At 43.9% G+C, this 22,629-nt stretch overlaps 1 protein-coding gene across 1 annotated transcript in view; it reads left to right on the forward strand.

Moving 5' to 3' along the window:
* LOC126416704 (uncharacterized) overlaps positions 1-22,629 on the forward strand; it is a 307,969-nt gene that overhangs the window by 12,774 nt on the left and 272,566 nt on the right. The window lies entirely within an intron of this gene.

The raw sequence follows: 22,629 nt of genomic DNA on the forward strand, positions 1-22,629 counted from the left end.
CTCAACAGTGGAGGGGTATTTGATTTCCCATATATCTTTTAATTCTAAACCAGTAACTAGTAGTTTTAGTTCACTTGAGAAATTAAAATTAGGTAACTGATCTTTTCGATTTAAAACACAATTAAAATCACCTCCTAGTAATAACTGTCTTGGCGATTTCCTTAACAAGTATATCAGGTCATCTTTGAAGAAACGTGCCCTGTCAGCTCGATGAGAACTTCCTGAAGGGGCGTACAAGTTGATGATAGTCACATCATAGATATTTAGTCCTATTCCCCTTCCGGATTCCAGCCGTTCCACCTCGCTTACTGTAATCCCTTCCCTCACCAAAATAGCTGTTCCAGCACTTGTTTCGGGAGACACATTTATGTAACTGACAAAGCCGGGAATTACCAACTCCGAAACTAGAACTTCTTGTAATAGGGCAATATCAGTCGCGGATTCGTACAGAAATTCCTTAAGGGCCGATAATTTCAAACCGGTCGTGATTTTATTTATGTTTATAGTGGTGACAGAATAAGATTGCGTCATTGTGTTTTCACTATGTAGTTGTTTTGATGAACTAATTTAGTTTCCTTTGGTTCAGGGTTCAGCTAAGCTGTAACAGTTTTCTCGGAAGGCTGAACATGGAATAACACTTCCATCTGTTTATTAGTTACTGTCCCGTTTTTTTCTGCTTCTGATGTTTTCTCTTGTAACGCAAGCAGAATGATTTCCTGGTAAACTTTCTGATTTTTCCTCCAGTGATTCGTGTACGACCGTTTCGGACTGAACATTCTTTGGGCTTGGGTCGCCCCTACCGGATTTTCCCTTCCCTTGGTTACGAGCTACATTCTCATTTGGTTGCGTCGGTATTTTACTTCGCGGCTTATCTGGAGCAGCAGCAGACGCTTTCGCAATTTCGGTTGCCGGCGCCTGCCCTGAGGTGTTGACCGTGATTTCAGTTTGGCCACCACTTCCTCGTTCTTTATGAATTTCACTCACTTTCTGATCGAGGGAAACAAATGGAGACTGCAGTTTTGCAACCTCTCCCTGAATTTGTTTATTATCAGATAGATTCTGATCTTTGCAATCGCCTACTGCACCTGTTGTTTCTTGCAAATTAATGCTGTTTACACCCCCTTCATTTTCTGGTACCGTATGTGTATTATCTTTCTGTTCATTAGTTTCCATTCGCATTTTGCCTTCAGGTTCCTCTGCCTCCTCATCGCACTGTCTTTGCTTGCGTAGTGAGGGAGTGGGACAAGACAGCTCGTTCTCTGAACAACTATCAGTTATCTCCAGAGGTCGTTTTTTCGGTTGCGTTTCAGTTTCACGAGTAGTGGCAACAGGGTTTCCTTTTGTTGCTAACGGGGGAAATTGACTGTTATCGTGAAGGGACACATCAGTTTGGCCTGCTGCGTTAACATCCTCAACCAGTTGTTCCGGGCTATTCTTTGGTAACAGTTCATTTAAGGTAAGCTTTTGACGCTGTATCAAATTACTTTTAAGAACAACAGTTCGCCGCGGACATTCCTGTCTGAAGTGGCCGGTTTCGTTACATATATGACATGTAGCTTCCTGACCTGTATAAATAATTTGTGCCTTATACCCACAAACAGTTATGTGGGACGGAATATTCGTCTTAACGTCCATCTCTACACTGCGGACACCGTTAAAACACTGCAGTTTAAAGCGAGGCGACCATCTTTCATTTGCAATTGATTTAACGTCTCCGTAGTTTGAAAGAGCTTCCTTAATCTTATCATTTTCAATTTCAATGGGAAGATTCAAGACACGAACGGTTTTGTAATGAATGTCCGCTCTATAGATGGAAACCTTACTTTTATAACCATTTCTATGCACAAAATCTACTTCATAGCCCCACTTTCGTAACACTTTATCAACAGTCGAAGCACTGATTAACTTGACAAAAACACAGTATTTTTCCTGATCCAGTTGCCAGGTATGAACGGTTTCAGAATTTAGTCCAATTACCTGTGTAATCCAGTCATCTATTTCCAGGGATGTCGGCTGAACAGGACGGGATTCCTTGTCAAACGCAAATACCAGAGTATTCTTCCTGAGGTTTGTAGCCATGGTTAATTCAGCGAAGCAATTTCGGTTAAACAACCGAAATTCCACGTAGCAGCAGCAAGACCAGAAAGAGCGATCAGATCACAAGGAACAGGAACGAACACGGAGATTAACGGACGGACAGCACTCGGCGAAGCACAAGTACAGCGATGTAAACACTGAAGCGCAGCGCAACAGTTAACAGCGGCCACTCGCGAGCGCGGCTGAAACGGAACTGCCACTCGGCTGCCGCAGCTTCTTAGTAAAAGTGGCCACGCACGGATATATACACTCCTGGAAATGGAAAAAAGAACACATTGACACCGGTGTGTCAGACCCACCATACTTGCTCCGGACACTGCGAGAGGGCTGTACAAGCAATGATCACACGCACGGCACAGCGGACACACCAGGAACCGCGGTGTTGGCCGTCGAATGGCGCTAACTGCGCAGCATTTGTGCACCGCCGCCGTCAGTGTCAGCCAGTTTGCCGTGGCATACGGAGCTCCATCGCATGCCGCGACAGCGTGGACGTGAACCGTATGTGCAGTTGACGGACTTTGAGCGAGGGCGTATAGTGGGCATGCGGGAGGCCGGGTTGACGTACCGCCGAATTGCTCAACACGTGGGGCGTGAGGTCTCCACAGTACATCGATGTTGTCACCAGTGGTCGGCGGAAGGTGCACGTGCCCGTCGACCTGGGACCGGACCGCAGCGACGCACGGATGCACGCCAAGACCGTAGGATCCTACGCAGTGCCGTAGGGGACCGCACCGCCACTTCCCAGCAAATTAGGGACACTGTTGCTCCTGGGGTATCGGCGAGGACCATTCGCAACCGTCTCCATGAAGCTGGGCTACGGTCCCGCACACCGTTAGGCCGTCTTCCGCTCACGCCCCAACATCGTGCAGCCCGCCTCCAGTGGTGTCGCGACAGGCGTGAATGGAGGGACGAATGGAGACGTGTCGTCTTCAGCGATGAGAGTCGCTTCTGCCTTGGTGCCAATGATGGTCGTATGCGTGTTTGGCGCCGTGCAGGTGAACGCCACAATCAGGACTGCATACGACTGAGGCACACAGGGCCAACACCCGGCATCATGGTGTAGGGAGCGATCTCCTACACTGGCCGTACACCACTGGTGATCGTCGAGGGGACACTGAATAGTGCACGGTACATCCAAACCGTCATCGAACCCATCGTTCTACCATTCATAGACCGGCAAGGGAACTTGCTGTTCCAACAGGACAATGCACGTCCGCATGTATCCCGTGCCACCCAACGTGCTCTAGAAGGTGTAAGTCAACTACCCTGGCCAGCAAGATCTCCGGATCTGTCCCCCATTGAGCATGTTTGGGACTGGATGAAGCGTCGTCTCACACGGTCTGCACGTCCAGCACGAACGCTGGTCCAACTGAGGCGCCAGGTGGAAATGGCATGGCAAGCCGTTCCACAGGACTACATCCAGCATCTCTACGATCGTCTCCATGGGAGAATAGCAGCCTGCATTGCTGCGAAAGGTGGATGTACACTGTACTAGTGCCGACATTGTGCATGCTCTGTTGCCTGTGTCTATGTGCCTGTGGTTCTGTCAGTGTGATCATGTGATGTATCTGACCCCAGGAATGTGTCAATAAAGTTTCCCCTTCCTGGGACAATGAATTCACGGTGTTCTTATTTCAATTTCCAGGAGTGTATATTTGACGACCGAAATTATCTTGCGATTTTCTCAGTAACGCTTGAGAATTACTCGCTACTTACACATTTTGTTGTCCTCATGGAGTACTATGAGTGTACGAAGTTTACAGTAATTCCGCGTTCCAAACGGTGTGGCTTCCCCTTGTTAGTACCATACCAAACGGTGCAGTCGATGCACGGGTGTCAACGAGACATAACGCACTGATCGTCGGGCCAAGTGATCAGTTTTCAGTCGAGGTGCCACTGCGGAGTGTGAGATTGCGTGCTTTGCTGTCTTGTTTAAATATGATTGCCACTGCGCCCTCTGTTTGATGTAGGTCCTCTCTTGCCTGCTGCACAATACTGCGGTCATCTGCTGCTGTAGTTGACCACCTCCTCTCCTTCGAGCAACAATGCTTGAGGCTTGGGACGGTCGCCAAGCACGTGAAATAATAATACTGTGAACAATACCAATCTCGTGGGCTATACTCGTCGCACTTCAGTTTCCCCATGATTCTTTCCCATGCGGAGTCATCCAGATGTTGTTTCCGGGCCACCAGCCATCTATATAGTATAGCGTACCTGGTTACTTTAGTCTAATATTCATCGAAGCAATTACATATTTGCGAAGATAGTCCTCACATTGATTAGTAGCCGACGACGTGGTACGGCGCTGAACGACTTTCGCAAATTTAGGATTTAGGCTTATTGATCTAAGATCTGCATGCTTATTGTGTCAGCCACCGTGATTTAGATCTTCCACGTTATCTCTCGCTTTCAACATTGAAATGATGGACTGAGCTGATCAGCGAGTCGGGCGGTGCTTGTACAATGTGTCGATGCCAACGAAGTACCTATTCTTGCATCTTCTGAATGATTAGGGTCCGGCCGGGGTGGCCGTGCGGTTCTAGGCGCTTCAGTCGTGAACCGCGTGACCGCTACGGTCGCAGGTTCGAATCCTGCCTCGGGCATGGATGTGTATGATGTCCTTCGGTAAGTTAGGTTTAAGTAGTTCTAAGTTCTAGGGGACTGATGACCTCAGATGTTAAGTCCCATAGTGCTCAGAGCCATTTGAACCATTTTTTTGCATTAATGGGAATCATTTCCCTGAAAGAATCGTGTAAAACACAAGTAAAAAAAATAGTGACTGGTAGGAGAAAAAATTATTTCATAAATAAACCCGTCATATCTTCTATTATTCCGTCTCTAATGACCTCGATGTCGACGGGACGTTAAACCCTAATCTTCCTTCCTTCCTTCTTCTGTTATTGTTCATCATAAGTGTTATACATAACTGCTTCACAAGAATTACTGGAAACAGGAGTTAGAGAAACTGTTTCATTGTGGTCTTCAGCCCGAAGACTGGTTTGTTGCATCTCTCTACGAGACGTATTACAGTGACGTTAGTCCAGAGACGATAGTTGAGACGGCTGAGGAATTCGCCGCCACTGTTTATTCTTTGTAATTTACTGTTTGTCATACTTTAGTCTTTATCAGAGCAATAATAAAGATTTGGCTTTAGGGTTTGACACGAATCTATTAATCCGGTTATTTCGGAGAATAGTGAACGACAACATTGATGGCCTAGATCGAAAAAAGAATATAGTGCAAATCACAAATAAAAAGCAGTATAGCACAACGATGGCAGAGCAAAGGGAAAATACGAGCTTACAGTCGTATTCGGCAAAATGATAGCTCCCACTACAGCAACCAGAAGTACGACTACAACATTACGTTTCCCCAAAATTTTGGACTACATTACCAAAACAGTGGTTTGTAAGAGCGGAGGAAATTTTCCAGCAATATAATGCAAACAGCGACAGTGACAAACTAAGTTGTATTTTCACGAATATGGACCAAGAGCTACCAAAGGCAGCACAAGCTCTCACCATGAAGCCAGTTCATGAGAAATGGTATCAAGCCTTCAAAGAGACAGTCACAAAACGGTTAGTATTCCCCAAGGAACAAAGCATGCAGCGTGTTTTGTTTCAGGAAGCAATCGGAGATCGTATTCCCTCAGAATTACTGCGACGTTTGCGCAACTTAGCAGAACAGAGTCTATTTTCGGGCGAAACTTTACGCACTATTTGGCTCAACCGTCTTCCAACAAAAATCGGATTACTACTGGCAGCTCACGATAACTTGTCGCAACCGGACTTGGCGGAAAAAGCGGACGTGATCTCCCAGCTACCTCAGCGTCAAGGAAATGTACCGCAGTTAAGGGGGAATCAGAAGATAGACTTCAAGAGGACAGCACAGAAGAGAGGAAGGTGCAAGCGGTGTGTACAGAGACTAAAGAAGAAGAAGACGACAAACTGCGTGGACCGTTGAGAGACCTACAGCGCCGCTTCACGATAGTGGAAGAACTCATCGCTCGTCGGCGCCAAGGGAGGCGTGGTTTTCTCAGCAGTACGGCCACAGGTCACCTTCGAGAAGGGAAAATTCGGTAGCGTGGTGCTGGTATCACAGCAAGTTCGGTTTTCGGGCTAAGAAGTGTGAACACCCACGCGGCTGATAAGAGGCGTTATCGATCGCCAACAACAGTTTTATCGCCCCCACAAACCTCAACGAGAGACAGGAGCAACACAACGTGACTGCCGCGCGAAGTGCTAATCAACAAATCTACATCTACATCTACATTAGCAATACCAAAGGCGTATTTTTGTCAAGGACACTTTGAACGGGAAAGAATACCGTGTCGACAGCGGATCAGATACTAGCATTCTGCCACAACAGTGCATTGCGAAGATGTGACCCAAGCAAATGTTTACGCTGGAAGCAGCGAATGAGACAACGATACGGACATATAGACGTTGTGGTGATTTCAGGGTGTTAAACGGCAGGACAATACCACAACGTTAAGAAATCCCAAACTTTCAGTACTCTACGGGTTATGTCACAGGCGACAACAGTATTCCGTGCCATACATTATGATAAGCCGTACACCCAAATCCCTATGGTTCTTTGTGATATTCCAAAAACAGCAGGTATAACACCTTTCGGCCTACTTGAATTTCAATTTTCACCTACCATTAGGGTTACAGAACGCTGGGCAAATGTGCCAAAGATTCGTAGATGAGGTCTTATGTGGATCAAATTTTTCTTTTGCCTATATCGATGATATTTTGATGTTTTCACGAGACGAGGGAGAACACAAGAGCCGGCCGTTGTGGCAGTGCGGTTCTAGGCGCTTCAGTCTGGAACCGCGTGGCCGCTACGGTCGCAGGTGTGTGATGTCCTTAGGTTAGTTAGGTTTAAGTAGTTCTAAGTTCTAGGGGACTGATGACCTAAGATGTTAAGTCCCATAGTGCTTAGAGCCATTTGAACCATTTTTTAGAACACAAGACACATCTACGACGACTCTCCCATCGTTAACAAAAACTTGACGTTCTTTTAAACTCTGATAAACGTACATGACGAAAAAGGAAGATCAAATTTCCTATACCAAATAGGTGATACCTCGATATCTCAGGATGTGTCCTATCAACCGATCCCTTCTTTTTAATCAAGTTGTACAGTAAACTCCTTTTCTCCTGGTTAGATTCAGTATCTCTTAATTCGTTACCCGATCTACCCATCTAATCTTCACCATTCGTCTGTAGCAACACATTTCAAATTACTCTATTCATTCGTCATTCGTCCATATTTCACTTCTGTAAAAGGCTACACTCCAGGCAAATACCGCCAGAAAAAAGTCTTCCTAACATTTAAATCTATATTAGAAGATATCAAATATTCGTAGGAGGAAGTGGCGGTCGGGTGACTTAGGTTAGTAGATGTAGCCCAAGTGAGATATCTTCCCACCATTTTATTTGCTTAGTAGAGATAATAGAGGTGTGGTGCATTATCATGCTGGAATTTTTCTGAGGGAGGGTGGTTGTGGCATTTTCCTGCCTAAATTCAAACTTCCCGCCATCTTGAATGATGTCATGACCGTCATCTTGGATGACGTCATCCAATGTTGCAAGTCTACACGACGCCATCTTGGATGACATCATCTCCACCGTCTTGGATACATCTGGCAGTAATGCAGAGTGGCCTGAGACCGGCATTGTCCCAATACTCCTTTCACCTTCTAATTTTACCCTAAGACGGGTAGAATGCTCTGTGACTCCCATCAGCATAAATTATGCACTGTGCTCGGGGTTTTAGAAATATGTAGAGCATTGTCTGATATACCTTGATTATGTATGTGTTCGAGAACTAACAATGAATGGATGTACTGCACAGTAATCTTTCTACATTCGCAATGATACTCGCAAAGTGGAGAAGGGGTGCTTTAGCTATGATACTAAAATTGAGAAACATGCTGTCATATCATTGGTCGGTATTGAAATTAGTGTAAAATTGCTAAAATTGTCCACACTATCAACTGTGATGCTTATTATTAGAGTACATCGACGTGTATTTTCCATCCCATCCATCCACTGGAATGCTGTTGGTTACCAAATTATGATTGACTGACATCGCTTGTTTGAGTTGGAGAAAGAGTTTTGGGAGCTGGGCTGTACCTTCTGGGGTGGATAGCACCGAAACCGCCTTCGCGTACATGACTACAATATGAGGAATCAGTCGAAACAGAATGTAGAGTCATCAGCTATTCCATCACTATCACATATGAGTTCAAATGTAGAGCTCGTGAATTACCTTCAGACTGTAGTTTGGAAACTCTACACAATGCGAGCAAACTCTTCCAGTTTCCTTATGTTGTAACTGCCTTTTATTTAAAATCGTCCAGCGTGTGGCGTGTTGTGGTAGCTGCCATAACAACATAATTTACACAGTGTGATGTCTAGTTTCATGCGAGAGACCGTGGATCAGAACGTTTTAATGTCAGTTTAAAACCGGACACAGGTCTTGTAGTCGTGGCAGAAAAACGAAATGTTTGGCAGCGTGTTAGAAAACAGTGTATGAAACAACTAAACAGGGCCACAGGGAGCGTCTCTTGCGACTTACAGTATAGTCTGTGGGATACGATCATTCTCCTAGAGTATAGGTGATGAAACTTCAAAGTGGCATCTGCAGTGGATCAGGCAACAGCAGCAGCAGTTTGAGGTGTAAATTCAGTGAGGGATGAGGTGTTCCATTAGGAATGCTATGAGCAATGCTATTCTGGGAAGCATTATGATATCTCTTTATCCGCACTGGACCCCTGCCTCAGCTATGGATCATCGTGCAGGCATAGGTGCCTAGGTGAGTTCTATATCAGAAGAAGTTAATGGAGCTTTTATATTTCGTAATTTTTCTCTGTTGGATGGTACAGAATAACGATGTTAGCATTTTGGGCTGATAGATATGAATAGACCCGGATCTGCTTCGGACAGTAGTATTGGTATCTGGTTTGGAGATGCACCACAATGCGTGCATTTCCACCGAATAGTCAAAACACGGTCCTGTTGCACTAACTCACGTCGTTCTGTTTCTACATGGGCCACAGATGGTGGTGTCTATATCTTTCTCTTCCTTCTGCTGAGTTCCGACTTAAATTGGAGTGATCACATACGCTAAGCTGTAGAAATGGGATCAGTTGCAAGATGCGTAGGGGCGGACTAAAGTCATGATGGAATTTTCACTGTAGCAGATAGGTTCGAGAAAGCTTCTCGTTTCGAGGTGTGACAGTGCCTTAAATATGATTCACTTGTGGCTGTGATCCAATACAGGTATGTGGTTGAATGGAAAGACTTGATTTCAAATAATGGACATCATTTCTAGTGGATAGCGTAACACTGGACATCTGAAAATATGGTGGGCATTTCACACAACCTCAGTCACCACACCATCTACTACTGTTTGTGACCTTCTCAATCAGTCATCGCCTATAACCCAGTGGACATATCGCAGAACCTCTGATTCGCATTAAGTCAGAATACGTTACAAGTACTATACAAATACCTATATGGGGTCGCGTGAGGGCGTTGCAAATACTTCTTACATATCACGTTCCTTAGCCGAATCACTTTCAAAACTCAGCGATTTTATCACGAGGTTGCATCGTGGGCCATGTGTAACCGGAGTGCAGGTCTGATAACATACATTCCTACAATCATCGTCTTGGTATTTGTCCAGAAAAACCACCTCATTCAGAGGTAATGTGATACCTCGTTTTATAAAGCTAGTATAGCTTTTAACATGGATACTTGTGTGCGCCTGTAGAAGCAAGACTGCTTGTGATGGTAAGATACAGTAGTTGTTGCAATCGGGTTTTTTAACATCTGCCTGATTACATCTCTCTTTCTAAGACACAGTGATAGCACTCGCTAGAAAAACCTAAGAAACATGTCCACCCATCGTTGATTTTCGGTCAGTATTATTTCGTATCATAGGCAATAAGCTATTGACGAAGTATTATACTTAGTAGTAGGGGATGCGTCATATGTTCGCATTTGAGCATCAGGTTTATAAAGTATGTGTTTGTGGAAAGGAAATGACTATGTCCAGTCGTAAAAAGGGTATGGATTTGACTTGGAATACTGTGATAGCAGAGGGAAGAGTATGTCAGGTCATAAGAATTGTACAGATATTTCTGTTTCCAGAGCCACAGCGATCAGCAGGGTGTATTTCCGACACTTCGCTCATTGTCGAATGCCATTCAATTGAGACAGCGATCGCAACATTTAATTGTAAGTACAATGATAAAACATATATGTGTCCGGTTTTCTAGGATGATTCCGAGTATGCGTGGCCTGTGGCAGGAATGATTCGCGTTTCCTGTTAACGGTAGGAGCTGTCAGAATGGAGAGGCCTGTTGGAGTGTAGGAATGTAGATGAATGAACTGTGTTGTCCTCTAGACGACCGATTAGCGAGCTAATACTTAGTATGTGTTGGACGACTTTCGTGATCAAGTGGAAATTTGAGAAGATTGAATATGGAGGTGCGTTTGCGCTTGCCCGTTATTCCCTTCCATGTAAATTGTTTGGTTGACTCTTTCTTCACATTCCCTGTCTTTATTTAGTTGACAGAAAATCGACTGTGGTGTGTGCATCTAGCATGTGGAAGATATATTTGGCAGTTCTCTAGACATGAGAAACACCTTAGTTGACCTTGTAAATTATACGAGTAGAGATGATTTTGAATCTGTTACATCACCGATATTGGTTTTGCAAGTGGAAATACAATTTTTCGTCCGTTTGTTTCGAGTTCTCACGTAAAGGTCTTTGAAGGCGGAATAAGCGCTAATGTTTCGGGTTTGTATAGAATTAATTTCCAGTCTATATCTTCGGAAGTATGTTGTGCAAGCGATGCTGTTATGCAGGCAATATTCCTATGTACTCGATATCGAGAAATACGACGAAAATGGTATAATATTATGGCAACCCATGCAAAAATACATGTGTTCTTGTAATCACAGAGTGTGGAGATAGGTGTACAAATGCAAGGAAGCAGGCAGGTCCGGACCATAAACAGTAATGCGTTTGTACCGAGGGTGGAAACGGGCCAGTCTTTGCACAACAGTTCTGAGAGTGGCTTCGATCCACTGACGACTTTTTGATGTATAAGGGATGATTATTTATGGTAAAGGATATGATTGTATGGTTACTACATCGACATGGTACACAGTGATATACTGCTGGGTTGGAGATCGGTTTCACACTCTAATATTCAACTTCTATCCTCAGTCGGAGAGCAGTGTAATTGAGTAAGTGTCTTTCTGTATTTGAAGATATGTATGGCACTTTGCGCGGTTTAGTTGTCGGTGCAATATGGCGTTCAATGTAAAATAGTTTTTTGCTGCTGAAAGTCACATCTGTAGAAAGAAAGAACGGGCGGATGGTGCTTCCCTTGGACTGAGGAGAATGTTGACGTATAGCTGGTGTGAGTGTAGGTTACCATAATTTTTTCAGGTGCTGTACAGATATAAAAGATAAATGTACTGTTTGTGTAAAATGTGTATATATTGCATTGTAAAGTTACTTGGCTTATGTTTTGTAAAATGTGTATATATTGCATTGTAAAGTTACTGTGGTTTATGTTGTGGCATGACTAGAGAAGGTGACTGTGTGTCCTATCATGAGGGATGTATAGATTCAGCACATAATAACCTCAAGGGTATGAAAGAGATTTTTTATGTGGGAAATTATGTGCGCTATAGATACTGAGATTCGTTCTAGAAGCACAGCTGTCAAGAGGAAATATTACCTGTACATCGATCGGTGTCAAACTGTAGCATGAATCGTAATATTTAATTGTAGTTACGCTGGTAAATATGTTCCTGGCTTCCAATATTCTTGTGAATCTTGTATATATTTGATGATCTGTAGACAACTTTGCGCGTTTAACTATCATTGCAATTTAGCAATCTGTGCATTTAATTTTACTGCTGAAAGTCTCATCTGCAAAAAGAAAGAAAAGGTGGATGGTGCTTCGATACAGGCAGCATCAGTAATTTGACGAGTAAATTCGATAAGAGCCAATCATAATGCTCGATTCATTCTCAAGACATCCTTTGTGCTGGCATATAGGAGTCTCTACTTAGCAGTGGGAACGTTTGTGTGTGTTGAAAGCAGGAAGGGTAACACATGATGGACAGGGTATCACGTTAGGAACGCTGGGAAGAGTGCATTCGATGTTATTCTGCGATAGTTTCATAAACAGGTTCTGTTAGGGCAAGAATTTCTGTTCATACAAGCTGAGACATCACAAACACTCCTAATAAACCGCATGTTAAGTATTTCTGGGGCACTATGCAGTTTACTAGAGTTCGACTCGGTTATTATTTTAGATAGCCATGTGGCTTCAGCATAACATTGAGAAAGTTGCTAGATGCGCTTGCGATGGTATGTAGCTACTTGCGGTGATGTGTCAGCCACACGTCATGCATGGTCTGTCAGAATCGCTATTCTGGAACGAATTTCTGCAGCTTCGCTCGGCAATTAGCTTTTCGGTGGACTGCAGGTAGGAGGAGGGTAGTGGCGAAGACGAGCATGCGCAGCCCACCTTGGAGCGTCTGAGCTCTGTAAATAAGTCTTCGCTCCTGTCTGGTAGCGTCATCAACAGCGCCTAGGTGATCATGTATTTCGAGAGGAATTTCTCAGGTACCAAGCATCAAAGGGATGTCGCGGCCCCATGCATGTGGGACCCGAACGGGCACCTGTGTGTGGTTTGACAACTGACAGCCGCAGAACTTCACGGGGCTGTCAGTAGACCCCTGTGTGGTCTAGTGGACAGGGGGCTGTGGACAGTGTCTGCGTATGTTGTTTGCGTGTTTGTTGATTATTTTGCGAGTGGGTCTGTGGGCTATGCTATGCATTGTTTGGACAGTTTATCAGTTGATTTCGTGTCTGCACATCTGTGTACTGCATTATTTAGGGGGAGTTTGCATGTCTGTACTGAAATTACTTCAGTCAGTTAGGAGTTGTTTATGTATCCGCAGAGCATTGTTTAGGAGTAGTTTGCAGGTCTGTGTACTGAGTGGTGTGACCCTAAGCATGTCAGAGCATGTATTTTGTATCAGTATCATAAATAAACTATTTCAAATCCATCCCTAAGGAAGTTGTTCCAAAATAAATAAATTACACTCCTTACACTCTCTAGCAGCCCAGTGCAGACAGTCATCTTGGATTATGTCAAAGAATGGCAACAGTGCACTCTGATGATAATAGTTTGTACTAGCTCCATACCTCATGGTGACGACACTGTTTCCCGCCATTTTCCCCCACCGCCTTGGAATACGTCATGGAATGGACGATAGCGCTCTCTGGTGGCAGTACTGTGTACTAGGCCTGGACCTCGTGGTGAGCACACTGTTCCCCCCCTCCCCCATCTTGGATAATGATACTCGCATGATCAGCTGATATCACGACCGCCATCTTAGATGACATTGCCCTCTGGTGGCAGTACTCTGTACTAAGTCAGTTGGAGGTCAGACCTCACGGTGAACACACTGGATGGGTGTACTGCATCATATTGTTTAAGTAAATAGTGCATGCAAAATAATAAAGACTTATGTCCAGTGCAGGTCGAGTCAGACCAATTGTGTGATTGGATTGAGGAGTTCCTAGATAACAGGACGCAGCATGTCATTCTCAATGGAGAGAAGTCTTCCGAAGTAAAAGTTATTTCAGGTGTGCCGCAGGGGAGCGTCATAGGACCGTTGCTATTCACAATATACATAAATGACCTTGTGGATGACATCGGAAGTTCACTGAGGCTTTTTGCGGATGATGCTGTGGTGTATCGAGAGGTTGTAACAATGGAAAATTGTACTGAAATGCAGGAGGATCTGCAGCGAATTGACGAATAGTGCAGGGAATGGCAATTGAATCTCAATGTAGACAAGTGTAATGTGCTGTGAATACACAGAAAGATAGATCCTTTATCATTTAGCTACAAAATAGCAGGTCAGCAACTGGAAGCAGTTAATACCATAAATTATCTGGGAGTACGCATTAGGAGTGATTTAAAATGGAATGGTCATATAATGTTGATCGTCGGTAAAGCAGATGCCAGACTGAGATTCGTTGGAATAATCCTAAGGAAATGCAATCCGAAAACAAAGGAAGTAGGTTACAGTACGCTTGTTCGCCCACTGCTTGAATACTGCTCAGCAGTGTGGGATCCGTACCAGATAGGGTTGATAGAAGATATAGAGAAGATCCAACGGAGAGCAGCGCGCTTCGTTGCAGGATCATTTAGTAATCGCGAAAGCGTTACGGAGATGATAGATAAACTCCAGTGGAAGACTCTGCAGGAGAGACGCTCAGTAGCTCGGTACGGGGCTTTTGTCAAAGTTTCGAGAACATACCTTCACCGAAGAGTCAAGCAGTATATTGCTCCCTCCTACGTATATCTTGCGAAGAGACCATGAGGATAAAGTCAGAGATTAGAGCCCACACAGAGGCATACCGACAATCCTCCTTTCCACGAACAATACGAGACTGGAATAGATGGGAGAACCGATAGAGGTACTCAAGGTATCCTCCGCCACACACCGTCAGGTGGCTTGCGGAGTATGGATGTAGATGTAGATGTAGATTTTCCCACGAATAGCTAGGAGGAGGCAGCGGTTCGGTGACTTAGGTTAGTTGAGGTGACCTTTCTTTCCCACCATTTTCTTAGGTTAGTAGAGATACACCAACTGCTCTATCTTTCCACCACAATTCAGACTTGGCGCCAATTCCCAGGACGAGGTGGCAGTTGGATGACTTAGGTTAGTGGAGGTAGCCCAAGTGACCCATCTTCCCGCGATTTTCATAGGTTAGTAGAGATAACCGTGGTGTGATGCATTATCCTGTTGGAATTTGAACTTCCCGCCATTTTTGTGGTCGAGTGGAGGGGAGGGGGGCTAGGTTAGTGGATGTTGCCCAATTGACCTATCTTCCCGCCAAAATTCAAACTTGACGCCAGTTCCTAGGATGAGGCGGCAGTCGGATGACTTAGGTTAGTGGAAGTAGCCCAAGTGACCTTTTTTCCTCATGATTTTCTTAGCTTATTAGAGGTTGCATTGTCTCATCAGTGGGGACATAGTGGGGGACATGGCACTTTCGCGCCATCTTGGATAACTGTGCTTGCGTCATCAGCTGACGTCACGGCCGCCATCTTGGATGACGTCATCAACTGAAATCACGAACGCCTTCTTTGGGGCTGTAGGCCCTTGCCCCAATACTTACACTGCTTGACAAAACAAGCAAAGCATTCAGAAGACATAGACGAATGTCAAAGTAACTTTGTATACGTACACATCATTGGTGGATATGTAAATGATTAGAGCTGAAATTCTGTGTGGCAGATGGAAAGGCCAGCACAGCCACGTGTCTGGGAAGTTACCAGGCCTGGTAAGGAGTGAACAGTGTCAGATGTTGAGCCATCACTGTGAAGGACACAGTTATGTCGCATACTCGTGTGACACAGTATTATCATCACCTGACACAATTTAAAAGGGGCCTCATTGTGGGTTTCCATTTGCCCGACTAATAGAATCGTGCAACATCCAGATTTGTGGGGCACTCGAATATCACAGCAGTCCTATGTTGGACTGCATGGGAACGTGAGGGCAGGCATACTCGTCGTCGATATTCTGGTCAACCACATTTGATCACCACGAGGGAGGATCGCCGTACTGTGCACCGAGCACCTTCATGTCTGCGTCTGCAACATTCTGCGTGCTCCAAAATCATTGGTCAGACAATAGCAGCAACCGGAATAGGGAATCACGAGGGCTATCCACAAAGTGCATTACGTTTTGGAATTAAAAATAAATAAAGTATTGGATTTTTTTTTATTATATACAGATGAAAGCCACACTTAAATACTACTTTTCTACATAGTTGCCATTTAAATTAAGGCACTTATCGTAGCGATGGACGAGCTTGGAAATTCCTTCGTCGTAAGATTCGGCTGCCTGCGCCTTCAACCACGTGGTTACCTCTACTTGAAGCTGTGCGTCATCAAAACGCGGCATAGCCAACCACTTCTTCATTGCTGGGAATAAGTGGAAGTCGCTCGGTGCCAGGTCGGGACTGTACGGCGGATGAGGAAACAACTCCCACTTAAAAGATTCGAGAACTTCACGAGTGGCATTTGCCGCCCGGGCGTTGTCGTGAATCAGAAAGATCTTTGTGCCCAACTTTCCCCTGGGCTTGTTTTGTATTGCTCTTCTGAGGTTGTGCAGAGTTTGGCAATATCTTTGAGAGTTGATTGTAGTGCCTCTTTCTAGGAAATCCACAAAAATCACACCCTTTCTGTCCCAAAAGACAGTCATTACGTGGTTGAAGGCGCAGGCCGCCGAATTTTACGACGAAGGAATTTCCAAGCTCGTCCATCGCTACGATAAGTGCCTTAATTTAAATGACAACTATGTAGAAAAGTAGTATTTAAGTGTGGCTTTCATCTGTATATAATAAAAAATTCCAATACTTTATTTATTTTTAATTTCTAAACGTAATGTACTTTGTGGATAGCCCTCGTACCATTGCTTGGATAGGCTGACGTTAACACCATAACACAGGCGGCTGTGACTGGGAAGCAAGGACTGCTGATGAATGGCGTCGCACTATATTCAGAGATGGAACACGATTATGCAGTAGTCCAGACGACCAGTGTGGGCGAGCATGACCGTGATCTGGCGATAGGTCCCATTCTTCCAATGTTTTGGAGAGACGCAGCGGTGTTAGTACCAGCGTCATGGTGTGGGAAGACGGAGGGCATGACTACAGGTCACGGGAGATAATGATTGAGGGAGCTATGACGGCACTACGATATTTCATGGACATCCTGCGTCCTCATGAATTACCTGCTATGCGACAGTAGCCGGTGCAATTTTTCAACAGGGCGATGCTCGTCCACACATGGAACATGTCTCTACGAGTTGTCTGTGCGATGTTGAGGTCACCCTCGGCCAGCAAGATCCCCAGATCTGTGCACGATAGAGCACCACAGAACCACCAGCAAACAACTGCAGATTTTTGCCCACCCTGTCCGCCAAATCATTTGCATATATATAGAAAATAACAGTGGTCCTATAACACTTCTCTGGGACACTCCTGACGAAATCCTTTTCTCTTCAAATTGGTTCAAATGGCTCTGGGCGCTATGGGACTTAAAATCTGAGGTCACCAATCCCCTAGACTTAGAACTACTTAAACCTAACCAACCTAAGAACATCACACACATCCATGCCCGAGGCAGGATTCGAACCTGCGACCGTAGCAGCAGCGCGGTTCCAGACTGAAGCGCCTTCCTTTTCTCTGATGAACAGGACAACATACTGAGTTCTATTACTTAAGAAGGTTTCGAGCCACCCACGTATCTGGGAACCTGTTCCATATGCTCATACCTTCGTTAACAGTTTCCAGTGGGGAACAGTGTCAAGCGATTTTCGGAAACCTAGAAATATGAAATCTGCTTCTTGCCCTTCATCCATATTTCACTGTGTATCATACGAGTAAAAGGCAAGCTGAATTTCGCAATATGAGCTGGGAAACATGATACTGCGAGATGAATTAGACGCAGTACTGAAACACCAGAGTGTAAATATGGCCGTTGGAGTAGAAGACACCCCTCAGAATAACTGAGATCTTTGGGAGAGCCAGTCATGACAAAATTATGTCACCCGGAGTGCAATCTATATAATACAGGCGAGATAACCCCAGACGTAAGGAAAACTGTAATAATTCCAACTCCCAAGAGGGCAAATTATGACCGGTGAATAGAATACTACCGAATAATCTGTTTAATAAGTTCAAAGTGGCTCTGAGCACTATGCGACTTAACTTCTCAGGTCATCAGTCGCCTAGAACTTAGAACTAATTAAACCTAACTATCCTAAGGACATCACACACATCCCCGCCCGAGGCAGGATTCGAACCAGCGACCGTAGTGGTCGCTCGGCTTCAGACTGTAGCGCCTAGAACCGCACGGCCACTCCGGCCGGCGTTTAATAAGTCATGGTTGCAAAATATTGACACAAATTAATAACAGATGAACGGGAAAACTGGTACAAGCCGACCTCGGAGATTCAGTTTGGGTCCTGGAGAAGTGCAAGAACACGCGACGCTGCTGACCTCTCGACTTACGCTAAAGGACTGGCTGGAGAAAGGCAAACCTCCGTTAACGCTGTCTGTAGATTTAGTGAAAGCTTCTGTCAATGTTAGCTGGACTACACTCTTTAAAATTTTAAATACAGCAGAGATAAAACACAGGGCGCGAAAGGCTAGTCATAACTTGTGCAGAAACCAAACATCAGTTGTAAAAGACGAAGGACATGAAAGGGTAAAAGACGAAGGACATGAAAGGGAAATCGTAGCTGAGAAGGGAGGTGAGACGTGGTTACAGCCAATCCCCGATGTTATTCAATATGTACAAAGAGCAGATTGTGAAGGAAACCAAATAGAAATATCGATATGGACTTAAAGTTCAGGAGGAAGAAATAAAAACATTGCAATTCGCCGATGACACTGTAATTCTGGCAGGAATGGAAAAGGACTTGGAAGAGCAGTTGAACATAATGGATAATGTCTTGAAGATGAACATCGACAAAAGTAAAACAAAGAGTATTGGAACGTAATCGAATTAAATCAGACGATGGTGAACGAATTAGTGAAGGGAATATGACGCTACCTGTACATCTACATCAGTACTCCGCAAGCTACCTGACGGTGTGTGACGGAGGGTACATCTGGTACCACTAACTGATCGCCCCCCCCCCCCCCCCCCCCCTGTTGTACTAGCGAATGGCGCGTGAGAAGAACGATTATCGGTAAGCCTCTGTATTAGCTCTAATTTCTCGAATTTTCTCGTCGTGGCCATTTCGCGAGATGTATGTGGGAGGAAGTAATATATTATCCGACTCTTCCCGAAAAGTACTCTCTCGAAATATCAATAGTAAATATCTCCACGATGCACAACACCTGTATTGTACCGTCTGCCGCTGGAGTTTGTTGAGCACCTTGGTAACGCTCTTCCGCCGTTTTGTACAGGCACAGCGGTTTTATTATTGGAACCACGGTGTGAGAAGCCATGAAGTCAAGGCTGGTAATGATGACGGAACTATGACGGCACTACGGTATTTCATAGACGTCCTGCGTCTTCATGTGTTACCACCCATGCAACAGTACAGTGGTGTCGTTTTTCGGCGGGACAATGCTCGTCTACACGTGGCACATGTCTCTATAAATTGTATGTGTGATGTTGAGAAGCACATCTCTCTTCGTTAGATCTTCCGTATCTCTTCTATCAACCCTACCTCGTAAGGAACCCAGACTGATGAAAATTACTCAAGAATCTGTTGCACACTCGGCTTGTAAACGACTTCTTTCGTGGATGAGTTACATTTTCTTATAATTTTTCCTATGACTCTTAGTCTGACATCTGATTTTCCTACTATTTGTTTTCTGCGACTACTCCACTTAATACGATATTACAGAGCCTGTGTTATTCTGAGGGGACTGATGACCTCAGATGTTAAGTCCTATAGTGCTTAGAGCATTTTTGTTATTCTGATTACGATGCAAAGTTCCTTTGGACATGCATGCTTGGCACTGCGGCTGCTACACCAGTAATGAAATACAGTAAATAAATTCGCAGTAGCGAATGAGGACAACCATCAGGTGTAGAATGGAATGACGACAACGAAAACTTTTTCCAGACCGTGACACTAACCCAGATTTCCAGCTTATTGCAAGCGATCGCCTTACCATTTGGCTACGCGTGCACGAGCCCCAGCTACAACCAAACATCTACATGTCGTCAGTCATGTGTCTACGACCTGTTCTTGTATATCAGTTATGTATATTCCCGTACAGGTCAGGCGTTGTATTTGAAAGTTGCTTGCCCAGTATCAGCAAATAAATACGATATTGCAGTCCCTGTGTTATTCAGATTAAGATGCATACTTCCTTTGGACATGCAAGCATGGTTTCTGGAGGGTGGATACGAGACATGGTGGCCAGGACTCGGGTTGCGACTCCTGTCCACTTTGCTCCCCCCCCCCCCCCCTTCAACCCTCCCTTTGGAAAAAAAAGAATACTATGGTAAGGCGACCGCTAGCGATAAGCAGAAAACCTGGGTTCGAGTCCCGATCCGGCACAAATTTTGATTGTCGTCATTCCGTTCTACAGCTGATAGTTGTCCTTATTCGAAATTGCGAATTCATTTAATGCATTCCACTTAAGGTCGGTATGGATAGATAGTCCTAGATATTTTACAGTAGATTCTGTTTCCAGATATTTGTTGTCAATGGTATAGTTGTATGGTAGCGGATTTCTTTTCCTACGTATGCGCAGTATTTTCGCCGTCTGCTTGTTATTGCTCACGTAACAACTAATGTATTGATAAATGGATGAGGTAACATATATTGCTACGAAAAGAGCCCTGAAATACTTTTTAGGGATGCTATGCTGGGACTTTCTTTGGATCGTTAATTTTCAACAAAACAAAATATATTATGCTCTTATTATTCTGGATCTGGCTTTCTATAAAGGAAACATTGTATCGTTACTGTGGCTCGCAATAAAGTTCAACCTATCTTTCTTACTTTACAGTTATTGAAAAGATTACTGAAAATTATTTCGTTATCAATACTGAGTTTTGCTATTTAGGGAGTAAAGTAACTGATGATGGTCGAAGTAGAGAGGATATAAAATGTAGACTGGCAATGGCAAGGAAATCGTTTCAGAAGAAGAGAAATTTGTTAACATCGAGTATAGATTTAAGTGTCAGGAAGTCGTTTCTGAAAGTATTTGTATGGAGTGTAGCCATGTATGGAAGTGAAACATGGACGATAACCACTTTGGACAAGAAGAGAATAGAAGCTTTTGAAATGTGGTGCTACAGAAGAATGCTGAAGATAAGGTAGGTAGATCACGTAACTAATGAGGAGGTATTGAATAGGATTAGGGAGAAGTTTGTGGCACAACTTGACTAGAAGAAGGGATCGGTTGGTAGGACATGTTTTGAGGCATCAAGGGATCACAAATTTAGCATTGGAGGGCAGCGTGGAGGGTAAAAATCGTAGAGGGAGACCAAGAGATGAATACACTAAGCAGATTCAGAAGGATGTAGGTTGCAGTAGGTACTGGGAGATGAAGAAGCTTGCACAGAATAGAGTAGCATGGAAAGCTGCATCAAACCAGTCTCAGGACTGAATACCACAACAACAACAACTGATGTTACAGTAAGCAATGTTTGTTCAACATCAAAATTTTGCAGTGGATTTTTGTTAACAGTAAAACACCAATAAGTACCACGACTAACACGAGAACATGAGACTATTATCAGAGAAAAAATGTTTTTACTCTAGTGTCCGCCAGACCAGAACTACGCACAGCAAGATTTCTTTAATGTCATGTCATCTTTTTGCATTGTTAATAATATATCATCCGCAGCCCGCGTCCACCTGTAAAACACGTCATAAAATCTGCTGCTCTGCCCTGCAATCCCGAAAACTGAAAGAAATAATTTTAGTTCGCTATTACCTGTCCGCTTCTTTGCGGTATGATTGATTTCATTTAATTCAGTTTGAATGCGCCGCGGCGGCGGCTCGTTCGTTCGTAGCGCAGCTCTGCACCACAACTAATATTTAAATAGCTGAAAATGTCTTAAAAGGATGGGATAAAATACCAGACAAGCTTATTACAAATCATAATGCAAGTTTTCACCAAGTAACTCTATTCAAAACATTTAGACAGATTAAATTCTTACACACCTTTACAAATCAATGCGTAATGGCGTCCTTCTCTCAAGCTTGACAAAAGAATGCTACCCAAGCGTATAATATAGCGTCACAGGCTCTTCCTGCTCACGTAACTCCAAAAAGACGACAGAGAAATTAATGCTCGGTCACTACTATCTATAATCGGTTTGATATATTTAAATTTTTGTTTGATATTTAATAAGTATCGTCTGTGGCGGTTTCAGTACTCGCCGACACAGATATTATCTTTAAAAAATCGATACATAATTCTATACAAGTATAAAATATGCCACATAATGGTTTCTCTTTATTACATAAAGATCACACAATCATTGTCCATGCGGAAATAAAATTACAACTATCCAGTTCAATTATTTTTTCTTTTTTACCACATATAACATGTGTTTTGCCAGGAAACGTTACAGCATGTTAGTTTCGTTTATGTTCAGGCTCAACTGCCAGAGCCTGCACCATTGATCAGTCTTGTGTAGGTCATTGTACAAATAGATACGGTCTTCTGGCGTTGCTACTTTCTTGTAGACAATGGCGTCATCTGCGAACAATCTTAAAGAGCTTCTGACACTAAAAATTGTAGATGAGTTTTGCTATTTGCGCAGCAAAATAACTGACGATGGGAGAAGCAGAGAGGATATAAAATGCAGAACGGCAATAGCACGAAAGCCATTCTGAAAAAGAGCAATTTGTTAACATCGAATATAAATTTAAATGTTAAAAACTATTTTCTGAAGGTATTTGTATGGAAGGTAGTCTC

Source organism: Schistocerca serialis, chromosome 8, assembly GCF_023864345.2.
Source record: "Schistocerca serialis cubense isolate TAMUIC-IGC-003099 chromosome 8, iqSchSeri2.2, whole genome shotgun sequence".
NCBI lineage: Eukaryota > Metazoa > Arthropoda > Insecta > Orthoptera > Acrididae > Schistocerca > Schistocerca serialis.